The following is a 15146-nucleotide window of genomic DNA, read 5'->3' on the forward strand; positions in this document are numbered from 1 at the left end:
TTCTAAAAATGTAGATCATTCAATAAAGGAAGATCGCACATACAAAGTGAGACCTGTAATTACCCATTTGAACAAAACCTTCCAGGAATCTTTTAGTGCTACTATGGTTCAATATGTAGATGAACATATGATCAGATTCAAAGGTCATAATATTATGCGACAGTATGTCAAAAATAAGCCAGTCAAATAGGGTTTCAAAATGTGGTGCAAATGTGATTCGGAAACTGGCTACCTATCTGAGTGTGATTTATACACTGGCAAAAAAAAAACTCAGGTCCTGAAGTAGGGCTTGGTGAGTCAGTAGTTCTGCAACTGACAAAATCACTATCTGGACTGGGATGTGAAATTTACATATATAACTTTTTTAACTCTCCAGCTTTGCAGTATTACCTTGGTTTACAAAATATCAGATCATGTGGAACAGTGCACACCAATCGTAAAAACATCCCAATGACATTCCCTCCAGACAAGGAAATGAAAAGAGGTGATTCATACAGTCTCAGTAGCAATGGTATCACAATCATCAAATGGATGTATAACAAGCCAGTTTTTCTACTGACTAATTTTATTTCCCCAATACCATGTACGACAGTGAAGAGGCGTCAGTCTGGTTCTTCTGAAAAGATCAATGTTCAGTGTCCTCTTATGATAAGAAAGTACAAGTGGATGGGAGGGGTGGACCTTATGGACCAGAAAAAAGTGACTTATGAGATCGACAGGAAGACAAAGATTAAGTATTATATGAGAATTTTCTTTGATCTTCTTGACATTGGTGTAAACAATGCGTATGTAATATATTCAGAATTGGCAGAAGAATCAGGATTCAAATCAACACTATCATTCCTAGAGTTCAGACAATGCATTGCGAGAAATCTAATTGGAAATTATTCAAGTCGACAAAGGAATTTATCAACAGTAGCGAAAACATCATGAAGGTTGCAGACCAGTTGCAATCCAAAGAGTCCAGAGTACTGAATGATAAAATCAGATGTAAGGAAGAGGTGAGTTCATTGTGCTTCAAATAGTGTTGAAAATAGCACTTGCAATATTTGTGAACAGTGTATTTATGCTTTACTTCAAGCAGAAACTGTTTTGCAGAATTTCACGTCAAATAGACAACATATACACAGCCTCTGTAATTTTTTGATAAATTAAGTGTAATGTGTTCTGTAACTGTCCTTTAAGGACCACAGGGACAAACACGTCACAGCTTTTTTTTAGCAGTACAAATAAAAGTGTTTGAAATAATAACATATTTTGTTTATAAAACCTGCAGTTACCACAGAGATACAAAAATTTTAATCATTAGCACTTTAGTTTTCTTATGTACCCGAAAGGATTAACATACTGTAATATTTTTGATGGTTTTAATTAAATGTGATATACTTTTCGAGGGTGAGTTACCGAATTTAGATTAATAAGTTATTGCAAACACTCCAGAATAACAAACAGATGGAAATAATATCGTCAACATTGCTTAATTATAGATAATGTACTTTTACAGCAAAATATAATTTACAGAACTAAATAAATCCTTAATTACAGAATTGATTTTAGTACTAACATGTTTCCTGGGTGTTTTCAATTAACTGAAACAAATAGGTTTTACTGCAAGAATTTTATAGCTGTGTGTTTTACTATTGTTCATATTCATTGAGTATATATTTGAATAAAAAGTATATTCCTTAATAGTTTCATATAACTCATCATAAACTGTGCTCAGAGTACCATAATTCCATCAATTTTGTCACTTAATAACGTCACAGCATGTGCTTATTAAGACACACTATACTGTGTACACATCACAATGTGATATCGTAGAGTTCAGTTACCTGAGAATTGAAGTTTTCTTCAAGACTCAATCTATTCCGCAACTTTACAACATCCTTGCACTAACACCTGCTTTATACAACAGTCTAACTCATAGGAGTGATAATAAAATGACATAAAACGATGAAATTGCTTTCTGGTCCAAGAGAGATGAATTCCTCTGCTGTTCCTACGCCAGAGTCACACACATTGGAATATTTGAACCACACTTTCTGTGTATTAGTAAGTCAAAAGAAATACAACAATGAGCAAATCTTTAGATTTCTTTCAAAATTGTCGTGTGTCATAGAATGTGCCAGTGATAACAACAGCAAAAAAAAAAAAAAAAAAAAAATATGAGCTTCTTATGAACGAAATACTGTGTTCAAATTGTGAGTGGTATAAGCTGCAATTGCCAGCAGTTTTGCTTGTATTTCTTCGTGAAAACATTGTAGCTTATGTCATTCAATTAATGATCTTTTATGTTTGATTATTGCGTTTATTTTACGATTATTCAGTCCTGTTCTTATTTTACTAACAGATGTGTCGCAAAAATATAATGACTATTTCATGAAAAAGTAGTAAAAGCTTTAAAAACAAAAATTAATTAACCTTCTATAACACAGTCACAGTTAAGTGAGGTCGCTACTGTGACTTCACATATCAGAGACAAAGGAGTCGCTGCTAAGAGTAAAACTAGCGTTCACCTGAAATTGGTCTGTTTGGTTGCGATGCTGGGTTTCCAGAGGCATGGATCTATTAAGATATGTCCACATGATGCCTCGTTCCTTGGGCACAATCACAGCCACAAGGAAATTAAAGGGTATGCACAAAAATTTGTGGAAAGGTTGCATGTAGACATGGGCCTTATCGTTTCTACACATTGCCTCATTGCACAAGCATTCTGCTATGGATCCCATTCTTTACTTGTCGTCTTGTGCTGCATTTATTATGTTGAAAAGGCGACAGGAAAGAAAATGCAAAAGCGACAGTAGGTAAAGAAGTATCTAAATAACAGAAATATGAGAAATACAAAGTGAAAATATCATTTTGTTAGCAAATTTCAGGAAGTCATAGCGAGATTTTTCAGCCAACTGAACTACTTATTTCGTATTTCAAACCAAAACATTTTAGTGACCAATACTGAAACTGTGAAACACTTAAGGAATATTATTAGTTGTCATGTGAAGTTTAATTACCTTTGTAAGCTTCATTTGCATTTGATTTTATAATAAAGCTATTTACACATCTGTCATCATGAAAAACTATTTGTAGATTAACACCCTTGCAATCGAAAAATTTGGAAATTTCATAGACGCCAAAATCCACTAGAGAGAAGGTTGTGTTTCCATATTCGTTATTTTTGACATCATCAATGCCCTTCTTTGCTGTTTCTAGTAGTTTGTTAAGTAGCTACACATATCCCATCATTTCTTTTCTTCAGGAGTCCAGCTCCACAGTTGTTGTACTATAAGTCACAATGACATGAATATTTGTTCACACTTTTCATACTAATTTTTCTAAAATGTTGGCCTTATTCTTCCCTTTTCCTACTTCGAAACTTAAGGTATTTATTCTTTACATTAATGTGATCAGAGACTTTACATCTAATACTTGACGTTCAAGCATCACATCTCAAATATTTATTCAAATGGGATTTGTTTGTAATCATTCATAAATTTTATGACACATCCTTTGGAATCAAAAGACATTATTGCACATAAATTGCTTGACAACATAATCTCAACACACTGCACAATGAAACACACATGGGCCCCACCTGCCTGTCATCTGTCAAAAAGCAGAATCATTCCCACTGAAGGTGGGAAGCAATGATCTTAACGCACGGCCTCCATTTCCAGGAAATTACCCATGCTCAAACATGTATGTATACTTGCACTGTTGCAAATTTATGCATATGTGTGAAGTTGAACAGAAAGAGGCATCGTGTAGTTGCACCTTTAATGTGCATCCCCATTATATCCCTTTTGTGTTCAACTTTGCTGATGTGCATAAATTTCCAACAGTGCAACTATACATACACATTTTGCGCCCTTTAGCAGACAACAGACAGCTGCAGTCCATGTCTAATGTATTGAGGTTATGCTGTGAGGAAATTTATGTGCAGCATTATCTGTTGACTCTGAAGAAAGCAGTCTTGAATTGGTAGATAATTACAGACAAAGAAGAGTCGTATGGAATGCCACTTCTAAAGATCATTTGAAAAAATTTGAGAATTAAATAGTAAATAGTTAAGTAGTGAAATGAAGAATCAAATTTTGCAGGCAGAAGACGATATGAAAACTGCCAATATAATCAGCATTCAACTTGCAGAAGTTAATTCAGAAACTCACTAACTTTTGGTTAGCAAAAAAAAGTGGTAGAACAAGCAGTGTGCAAATAAAGTTCACCAGGTAATTGTCAAATCTAAGGTGAAGCAATCATATGAAAAGGCAGATACAGTTTTAGAAAATGAACAAATTTCTCTGACTTGTGTGGAAAATAGGAATGCACCAGACATAATGAATGACATTTTTAAAAAGAAATTTCCACTCTTCATTGTTAATTGTTCATTTATCTGATATAATTCCGATTTTGGCTTCATAGCTGTTCTCAAATGCATGTTGAAATGTTAAAATATGTGTGACCCATCTGTGGAGGCTAGTGGTGAAAAAATATATTCTGATCTTATAGACCAATTGTCATATCCAAGACATGTAATTTGGCTGACATTATGCACAATGGAAAACCATTAATCTTCAGTATGGAGTATTTAACGGGTAATATATTCCTGTGCCCTGCATTCACCACATCTCTTCAGTTGATGATGTCACTGACTTCGGCTACAGGCGCAAAATTCATTGGTTTTGAGGTATCATGTGCTTTAAGTGAAGGAATGATAGTGTTTTGTAAATGCAGAAATGTGTTTGCTTGTCCCAAGACATGCAGTCCAGATATAAAAGTAGACACAAAGGAAAATTAACAGTAAAATGTAGAAGCAGAAGAATGTCCATTATTGTAGGAAAGATTCCACAAATTGTACTAAGAGATGTGCCAAGGAGAGCGCCTGATGGATGAAATGTAACAGAAGATCATTAATGATGCACAGAAGTGCATTTTTATCGTGTTTTTCGTTTGTACGTGAACTCTGGATTCTGATAACATTTACATTTGCAACTTCTGTTGGACTGATATAACTTGATCACTATTTGATGCTCATGAAAAAAAATGGCTCTGAGCACTATGGGACTTAACATCTGTGGTCATCAGTCCCCTAGAACTTAGAACTACTTAAACCTAACTAACCTAAGGACATCACACACATCCATGCCCGAGGCAGGATTCGAACCTGCGACCGTAGCAATCGCGCGGGATGCTCATGACTATATTGCATTAGAAGATACAGTGTAATTTAAGTACTGAGGACTAAGTTGGAAATCTCTCATTTTATTGTTCCAATGATTCTGTGGTAGCTTTAAGATCATGTTCAGAATACTTAGTGTTTTTATTTCTCTTTGTGAATCTTGTTCCAAAATGATTTTACTGTTTGCTATTTTTATGATATATACTGGGAGATGTGTTAACTACAGTCTAGAATAAGTAATTCTAGGACATATGATGTGGTATACTGAACCTTGTGTTGAGGCACTACTAACTATCATGTGAAATAGCTGGTATAGGAAGTTTTGTCAAAGTTCTACTGGAAGTTTTCGTTGTTGTTAATCTGATCAGGTTGCAGTTAGGAAACTTGCAAGTTCATTTTTAGTCCTTGATTAGCACGTAGTTAGAAGTCAATTAATTTGCATTTTACTGGTACTACTGCACATGATGTTTCTATCTGTTGGTGCTGTGTAAGCATGTAGTCAGTAGTGAGGAGTAAGTTAGGTTTCATTTCATGCTTCCTGTTAAATTCACTATGATTTGGTAGTGCACAGTACAATGTGTGTAATTAAAACTAATGTTGTACATTATTAGTACCTTTATGCAAACATGACTATAAATGTTATTACATGTAGTGATAATGTGCTTTGCTTTATGCTGACCATATGCAGGAATTACTAATAGTAATGATACTTTGTGGTAAACTGTTTTAAGGATTTACGAGAACATCTTAGAGCTGATGTAATTAAGAGAAGTATCTTTCCGAAATAATGGTGAAGTAGAAATATTAGGATGTGTCAGAGTTAACTAATGCCTGTGATTTGTGAGGGAGTATTGTGGTAGAAGTGACTAGTAGAAATATTATTTGTGAGAGAATGTGGCTGTTAGGAGGATTATAGCTATGTCATGCATTTTGTGAAAATAAAGTACTAGAAATATTTCAGAACTTTTGTGTTGGTTAATGCAAAATTTATACAATATTATGATCTTCAATAATTATTGCTGATTTTGTTTATTATGTGATGAGTCAGTTCTGTGTTGCATTTAATTTTAATTAACGTATTTCCTAATTATGTACCATTTTATTTGGATTTCTGAATTGTATTATTAACTGACCTGCTATAGCTTGCCTGCAATAACTGACTCGAGAAATGAGATTTCACTAGGGTGACTGATCATTAATTAAACTGTCATTAACAGAAAAATGGTAGAATCAATGTAATTAGATAACATGCAATGTCAATTATCCATAATTATTAATTGTAGGATGTAAGAAAATTACACTTGAAGTGAATTTCTGGCCATTTTTACAAATATTTGCATTTTCAATATTTCTTGCGCTATGGTTGCTTTCTTGTTCTGTTGGATGAGAAAAACTGCAGAATAGGGTAACAAGAAGGGAAGCCAATAGTTAACATCAATGTTACTAAACAGTAAATTAATGAAGTTTTGTACATAGTTGCATTTTTAATTTTTTGTGTGCTTTAGGTGTTTACATGAGAGTGTTATTTACTGTTGCCATACATAGGCTAGTCACTGGCTGAGAGTTACTTTAGCAATGGTAACAATATATGAAAACTTAACTGTGAGTGAATGGTTGAGTAATTTTTTAACACTTCCATTTAATTGTGCTTCCTTAACTACCGTTACCCCAAGTGAGGAACCTTGTACACTGTAACTGATCTTTATATGGATTTACCACATCATTTTGTCATAAATTTTGGTTACATTTCGATTGTATTTCAAAATTGTGATTATAATGAAATGTTTTGCAAAATTCAATTTGTTACAGATGCAACCAGAATTAATGAATAATGGGAGAGGACAGAATAAATATTGTATTGAAAACAGAGAGGCAAACGAAAATATTTGTTGCCTGTAGCAGCTATATTTGGTTGTTCTATGTATGTTTTATGATATTTGTTGACTAGTAGAAAAGAATAACTGTGTAAGAAGTCAGACTTTGAAATCCTGTGAAAACCTTCTAAGGAAAAGAGTTAGTGTAGTAATATTGCCTCTTGTCCTGACTGAATGAAAACAGTATTGACTAAAGGGGTTTAGAATGTTGTTTACATTGCGATGATCAAGTGAGCATTGTTTTGTTGCATTTATAGTAATGAAATTATGTGAGATTTAATTATGTTGTGTTAGTGAAGCATTAGGATTTATTATAAGATGATATGAGTATGATTATGTGTTAGGAATTATATGAGGTATTTTATGTTGCCATTAGATTTCTTCAAGGATAATGGTGATTATATGATCGAAAAAATTGGCGGTAAATAGCTCAACTGGGGTACCTCCCCATTATGTATTGTGCCACTTCGATATTCTTCTGTTGAACACGAGCTGCTTCAACTGAGGCCTGAGTTATTCGAATAGTCCCCTGCCTACTCTGTCAAACTGATTGACTCGTGAAATCAATATCCTTTTGTGTGGGACTGTTTGGGATTCGATCCATCAACTACCCCTTTTCCAAACCCTACTGTCCCACTTCCTGGATTTTTTGCCTATCGTCCTATTGGCGAATACTAGGAAAGCATATTTGGCGGAAAATTTTGGGTCTGTTTGGGATTCGATCAAGCAACAACATGCTTTCCAAATTCTGCACTTCCCCCTCCTGGATTTTTTCATTGCATCCTATTGGTGGATACTAGGACTGCTATATTTGTTCTGAAATGGGATGTGATCCCCAATCTTCTGGCTTCCAAACTCTACTACTGCCCTTTCTGGATTTTTTTCCTTTCTTCCTATTGGTGGATACTAGCTGAGAGAACTCCAACGTCTTGGAACTGGCACGACTTTGTGGGCATGCTGGAGCACCCATTATCAATGTATGTGATAATGGAGACACCCAACCGGCACCTGACTCGCAGAAGTGTACCAAGGGTGGTGCAAGGACAAAGTCTGGATATGAAGATACCAGTAGCTCCCTGTGCACTACTACTATTCACTTTCACATATAATTAAACTGCTAGTGGATCAAAGCACCTCAATATTGGCATAGAAGAAGTAGCAGACAGTGACAGGTATGTGGTGATGGGGACCGAAAATGCAACTAAGTGTGTTAACCCTAGAATGACAAGGAAGGGTAGAAAATTACCTCAGTCCATATAATATTATATCCTATGTCTGTCAGGAGGCTTGTCCTATGGCTCGCCAGGAGGCAGACATTGTTTACCTATCCAGGTAGTTTTGTTGTTCATGTTGAGGAGGTTATAATCTCTCTGGTTTCATTCTCCATCATCCAGTATTAGGTAACTTGTGAAATTTATCTGTCAAGGTAAAAAATCACCCTGCCTTGTTATTTACATTAATTTTTTTGTTTACAAAATAGTTGGTACTTTTTTTTGAAACATAGAAAACGACATCTGACAAAATATTAAGAACTCCAGAAGAAATAATAAGGGAATTTCAGCGTCAAGAGGCTGAAAATGTATATTTCAGTGACTCACACGAAGAAGTGAGTGAACCTGACGACTGTCATATCACAGATGACAAGGATAATGACGAATTCGATGTAACACCATTTGAGGTTGATTCATCAGATGAAGGTGGTAGCCATGTAAGGAAAATTTTATGTAGCAAAAATGGGTATTGTTGGAACACACACCCCCTTCATAAAAATGCGTCGAGAGTGCCGGTAAAGAATATAGTGATAGAAGTAATAGGTGCAATAGACGAGGGAACAAACGAAAGGTATCCCCCGAAATTATTTGAGCTGTTGTACACAAACCAAAAAACTGCTGATTTCAAGGGTAAAATTCATACTGCCGCAATGGTGTATTTGAGATACCAACCAAAACGAAATAAAAGCATTATTTGATACACTTTTTTTGGGCGGATCTTTAAAAAAATTCGCGTGTCAATTGTACTAATGCATGGTCTGTAGTATATGGGTCCACATTTTTCCGATGACTTATGGCAAGAAACCATATTCGACTTTTTGATCAGTAATCTGAGATTTGTTGACCAAAATACAAGATTGTAATCTAGAACGGCAGACAAGTTTGCTGCATTCCGTGATTTATGGCGAATGTTTGTCAAGCATAGTCAAGAACAGTACACTTCCTCTGCTCTTCTAACCACTGACGAGACACTCAGCTTCTGAGGCAGATGCCCATTCAGTATGAATCTGCCAAGCAAGTTGGACAAATATGGACTACAGATAATTTCATTATCTGAAGCGAAGACGTATTACTTTTATGAGGGCATCCCATATTTGGGAAATGAGGCTAGGGGTAAACGTGTTTCAGTACCTATATATTGTGTGATGAATCTATGTGAATCTGTATATGGAACCTATCAGAACATTGCAATAGAATGTATTAAGCCTAATATGCCATACCATGCACAACTCACTCACTGTCTTACAAGTGCACCTGGACTGCAACTCTAATGAGTGTCACATTGCATCGTAAATCTGGTGAGTGTATGATAGTATGTAAGTTTCACAAACCTTCTGTGACATTTGGAACCTGGAAGATGGGGTACTGGCAGAATTAAAGTTGTAAGGACGGCTCATGAGACATGCTTGCGTAGCTTAGTCGGTACAGCACTTTTTCACAAATGGCAAAGGTCTTAAGTTCAAGTCTCAGTGCAGCAGACAGGTTTAATCTCCCAGGAAGTTTCGTTTTCGATGCTATTCGAAACAGGATTCTCCAACTCTATGATGTGGAGTATTGCTAGTGTGATGTGAGACAGTGACAAGTGACTATCACACTAAGCTCGTATGCAGAATGCAGCATGATAATTCACAAGGTCCCATAAACCTATATCTCTTCAAAGACGTGGTGATCTGGTGACTATTGCCGTCATGTGATGTTAAGTCCGAAGTGGAATCGCAAGGAAACCGAACTTTTAGATCCCTACAGATAAAAGCAGTTGTGAGACCCTAAGGCTAATAATTATCAAAAAAATGAAACAATTATTGACAATGGGTCCTGCCTGATCTTGGCTAAGTAAACTGATGACGATCTGTGATGTATTTTGGATATCATGAATGTTGTTGTTGTTGTGGTCTTCAGTCCTGAGACTGGTTTGATGCAGCTCTCCATGCTACTCTATCCTGTGAAAGCTTCTTCATATCCCAGTACTTATTGCAACCTACATCCTTCTGAATCTGCTTAGTGTATTCATCTCTTGGTCTCCCTCTACGATTTTTACCCTCCACGCTGCCCTCCAATGCTAAATTTGTCATCCCTTGATGCCTCAGGACATGCCCTACCAACCGATCCCTTTTTCTAGTCAAGTGCCACAAACTACTCTTCTCCCCAATCCTATTCAATACCTCCTCATTAGTTATGTGATCTACCCATCTAATCTTCAGCATTCTTCTGTAGCACCACATTTCGAAAGCTTCTATTCTCTTCTTGTCCAAACTAGTTATCGTCCATGTTTCACTTCCATACATGGCTACACTCCATACAAATACTTTCAGAAACGACTTCCTGACACTTAAGTCTATACTTGACGTTAACAAATTTCTCTTCTTCAGAAACGTTTTCCTTGCCATTGCCAGTCTACATTTTATATCCTCTCTACTTCGACCATCATCAGTTATTTTACTCCCTAAATGGCAAAACTCCTTTACTACTTTAAGTGTCTCATTTCCTAATCTAATTCCCTCAGCATCACCCGATTTAATTTGACTACATTCCATTATCCTCGTTTTGCTTATGTTGATGTTCATCTTATATCCTCCGTTCAAGACACTGTCCATTCCGTTCAACTGCTCTTCCAAGTCCTTTGCTGTCTCTGACAGAATGACAATGTCATCGGCGAACCTCAAAGTTTTTACTTCTTCTCGATGAATTTTAATACCTTCTCCGAATTTTTCTTTTGTTTCCTTTACTGCTTGCTCAATATACAGATTGAATAACATCAGGGAGAGGCTACAACCCTATCTCACTCCCTTCCCAACCGCTGCTTCTCTCTCATGTCCCTCGACTCTTATAACTGCCATCTGGTTTCTGTACAAATTGTAAATAGCCTTTCGCTCCCTGTATTTTACCCCTACCACCTTTAGAATTTGAAAGAGAGTATTCCAGTCAACATGGTCAAAAGCTTTCTCTAAGTCTAGAAATGCTAGAAACGTAGATTTGACTTTCCTTAATCTTTCTTCTAAGATAAGTCGTAAGGTCAGTATTGCCTCACGTGTTCCAGTATTTCTATGGAATCCAAACTGATCTTCCCCAACGTCGGCTTCTACTAATTTTTCCATTCGTCTATAAAGAATTCGCGTTATTATTTTGCAGTTGTGGATTATTAAACTGATAGTTCGGTAATTTTCACATCTGTCAACACCTGCTTTCCTTTGGATTGGAATTATTATATTCTTCTTGAAGTCTGAGGGTATTTCGCCTGTCTGATACATCTTGCTCACCAGATGGTAGAGTTTTGTCAGGACTGGCTCTCCCAAGGCCGTCAGTACTTCTAATGGAATGTTGTCTACTCCCGGGACCTTGTTTCGACTCAGGTCTTTCAGTGGTCTGTCAAACTCTTCACGCAGTATTGTATCTCCAATTTCGTCTTCATCTACATTCTCTTCCATTTCCAGAATATTGTCCTCAAGTACCTCGCCCTTGTATAGACCCTCTATATACTCCTTCCACCTTTCTGCTTTCCCCTCTTTGCTTAGAACTGGGTTTCCATTTGAGCTCTTGATATTCATACAAGTGGTTCTCTTTTCTTCAAAGGTCTCTTTAATTTTCCTGTAGGCAGTATCTATCCTACCCCTAGCGAGAGAAGCCTCTACATCCTTACATTTGTCCTCTAGCCATCCCTGCTTAGCCATTTTGCACTTCCTGTCTACCTCATTTTTGAGACGTTTGTATTCCTTTTTGCCTGCTTCGTTTACTGCATTTTTATATTTTCTCCTTTCATCAGTTAAATTCAATATTTCTTCTGTTACCCAAGGATTTCTACTAGCCCTCGTCTTTTTACCTACTTGATCGTCTGCTGCTTTCACTACTTCATCCCTCAGAGCTACCCATTCTTCTTCTACTGTATTTCTTTCCCCCATTCCTGTCAATTGTTCCATTATGGTCTCCCTGAAACTCTCTACAACCTCTCGTTCTTTCAGTTTATCCAGGTCCCATCTCCTTAAATTCCCACCTTTTTGCAATTTCTTCAGTTTTAATCTACAGTTCGTAACAAATAGATTGTGGTCAGAGTCCACATCTGCCCCTGGAAATGTCCTACAATTTAAAACCTGGTTCCTAAATCTCTGTCTTACCATTATATAATCTATCTGATATCTTCTAGTATTTCCAGGATTCTTCCATGTGTACAATCTTCTTTTATGATTCTTGAACCAAGTGTTAGCTATGATTAAGTTATGCTCTGTGCAAAATTCTACCAGATGCCTTCCTCTTTCATTTCTTTCCCCCAATTCATATTCACCTACTATGTTTCCTTCTCTCCCTTTTCCTACTATCGAATTCCAGTCACCCATAACTATTAAATTTTCGTCTCCCTTCACTACCTGACTAATTTCTTTTATCCCATCATACATTTCATCAATTTCTTCATCATCTGCAGAGCTAGTTGGCATATAAACTTGTACTACTGTAGTAGGTGTGGGCTTCGTGTCTATCTTGGCCACAATAATGTGTTCACTATGCTGTTTGTAGTAGCTTACCGGCACTCCTATTTTTTTATTCATTATTAAACCTACTCCTGCATTGCCCCTATTTTATTTTGATTTATAACCCTGTATTCACCTGACCAAAAGTCTTGTTCCTCCTGCCACCAAACTTCACTATTTCCCACTATATCTAACTTTAACCTATACATTTCTCTTTTTAAATTTTCTAACCTACCTGCTCGATTAAGGGATCTGACATTCCACGCTCCGATCTGCAGAACGCCAGTTTTCTTTCTCCTGATAACGATGTCCTCTTGAGTAGTCCCCGCCGGAAATCCGAATGGGGGACTATTTTACCTCCGGAATATTTTACCCAAGAGGACGCCATCATCATTTAACCATACAGTAAAGCTGTAGTTAGGAAACAGATGAGCAAAATTTTTGGTCCAAACAACAAACTGCTATGCGTATCAAAGTTTCACAATTACAAACCAACCTGTATCGCAGACCTCTCAATTAAGCTAGCATAGATGATACTTCACAACCAATCAATTAGGACTTGTCCAAAGAATCATTGATACTTTATTATGAATAGGTACTGCCAAATCAAAGCAATCTCCAGTCACTACAGAAGCTTTGGAAGTACTTTTAAGAGATGGATGAGGTATGCATTTTGGGGGGAAAAACACACACACACACAATGTATGCATCTCTCAGACTAGCAATCACACTTTGCATTCATAATTGAAAATTTTAGAATTATTAAGTAATCTACCCAAAAATTATTTTTGTAAGGAAGTTGTGACTTTTTAAAACAATTTGCTTTCATGACAATGCTGAGTGAACCCTTACTGTTCTCTCTCCCCTCCCCACATGCAGGTATTTCCTTTTAATCCTCTGGAGGTAGTTTCTGTGTTTTGTTTTGTTCATTACATGTGCATCCTGTGATATGTGGGTGCCTGCACAATGGCAACAATATTCACACCATCCCCCTGCTGCTGCCACTGCAATCTATCACAAAGTAATTTAGTCTAAGTATACACTCACTCATGCTTTTTTATGTTCACTTAGACCTGGTTTTCAAGACTTCTTAAACTGTATTCATCTTCCAAATCTTTCTGTCTGACAACTATAATTTCATTCGCAAATGTCAAAACTTATGGCAACAGTTCCTTAACAACGTTCATTACTTGAACCCATAAAAATAATTGTTATGTATGAAGCTTTTTCAGAAAATTTAAAAAGAGTAAACACCGAATTTTCACACTTCCATAAGAAAGAACAGCAGTAACTAATACACAGCACAATTATACGAATAAGAGGCAAAATTTCTAATAGTGAACACAAATGTGACATTACCTTACTAGGCCCTATTCTTCCAGCTGTTCCAATGTTGTGATTATTTGCACATTTTTATATGAAGTTCAGGGTCCAAAACCTATAAGTATGATTATATAATCAGCCTACAACAAGGTGAAGTTTGATTATTGGAAGTGCTACAGCTTCTGCAACCAAAAGAAATTTAAGTACCATGAGAATCTTAACCACAGTGGCACTCTTCATAGACGTAACATTTATAGTCAGTTTCTGAAGCAAGTTCTGTGAATTCAAACATAAGAACCATAATTATGGTAGCAGAAAGGATAATGAATCTCTTAATCTTTTGCACAAAGTTAGGAAACAGACAAGCAAAAATTGTGGTCCAAACAACAAACTGCTATGTGTATCAAAGTTTCACAATTACAAACAAACCTATATCGCAGACCTCTCATTTAAGCTAGCATAGATGATACTTCACAACCAATCAATTAGGACTTGTCCAAAGAATCATTGATACTTTCAATTTTAACTGAATGCCACAAACCTTATGTTTCACAAGACAGGAAGATTTGGTAGAAACCATTCTGGCAAAGACGCCTGAGCAATGGTAGATCTGTTACAGTCCATGTTGCTAACCTCTCTCTGTATTGCTTTACCAACAGCTTGTCTAGTTTTTCTTGAAACTGATGGAAGGTAGTACAAATTTTCAACTGATGTACAATATTCATTGAAAATCCATTTCTCTAGGTGCATCTTTCTCAAATAATTATATTTTTTGCGTGAATTTTGGAGAAATACGTTAAACTAGTTTCTGAAGCTAAAGAGTATCTATACAAAGCATATAATCTGTATCACTTCAAGAATTCACTGGACTATATACATCTGTAGGTTACATGCAAAAACTGCATCTGTTCTTCTCCTCCTCTATAACACAGGATCTTACTTTCTATTCTTTCAACCTATTGCATAACTGTTTCATTTCCACTAATGGCCGTAAAACACTTCATCTGTTAATAGAGAATGTTTAATTAAACTGTATTAAACATTT

This window comes from Schistocerca nitens, chromosome 2 (assembly GCF_023898315.1).
Source record: "Schistocerca nitens isolate TAMUIC-IGC-003100 chromosome 2, iqSchNite1.1, whole genome shotgun sequence".
NCBI classification, from domain to species: Eukaryota; Metazoa; Arthropoda; class Insecta; order Orthoptera; family Acrididae; genus Schistocerca; species Schistocerca nitens.